The sequence below is a fragment of the Neophocaena asiaeorientalis genome, unplaced genomic scaffold (genome assembly GCF_003031525.2).
Source record: "Neophocaena asiaeorientalis asiaeorientalis breed wild unplaced genomic scaffold, Neophocaena_asiaeorientalis_V1.1 scaffold78, whole genome shotgun sequence".
Classification (NCBI taxonomy): Eukaryota; Metazoa; Chordata; class Mammalia; order Artiodactyla; family Phocoenidae; genus Neophocaena; species Neophocaena asiaeorientalis.
Genome location: NW_020175018.1, coordinates 1123815 through 1124321, shown reverse-complemented (window position 1 = coordinate 1124321; position 507 = coordinate 1123815).

The following is a 507-nucleotide window of genomic DNA, read 5'->3' as shown; positions in this document are numbered from 1 at the left end:
CAAAGGTACTAAATGTCATTAACATTTAGTTTTATGTTATGTGTATTTTACTAAGAAAAAAAAAAAAAAAGGTTCTCATGTTAACCTCAGTATACCTCCTCCCTGTGTGTTATTGGTTGAATTGTGTCCCCCCAAAAGATATGCTTCCCCGTTACCTGTGAAGGCAGCCTTATTTGGAAATAGGGTCTCTGCAGATGTAATCAAGTTAAGATGAGGTCATTAGGGTGGGCCCTCATCCAATATGACTGGTGTCCTTAAAAATAGATGGGATTAGAGACACACAGGGAGAGCGTCATGTGACTATAGTGGCCGAGACTGAGGTGCTGCCCTGCTAGCCAGGGACCGCCTGGCGCCTCAGGACAGAGTAAGGAACCTCTCCTAGAGGCACCGGTGGGATCATGGCCCTGCCAACACTTGGATTTCTGGTCTACAGCACACTTCCAGCCTCCGGAACTGCGAGAAAAGGCCCTTCTGAGGTCTTAAGCGGCCAATGGGGACCCTACGGGA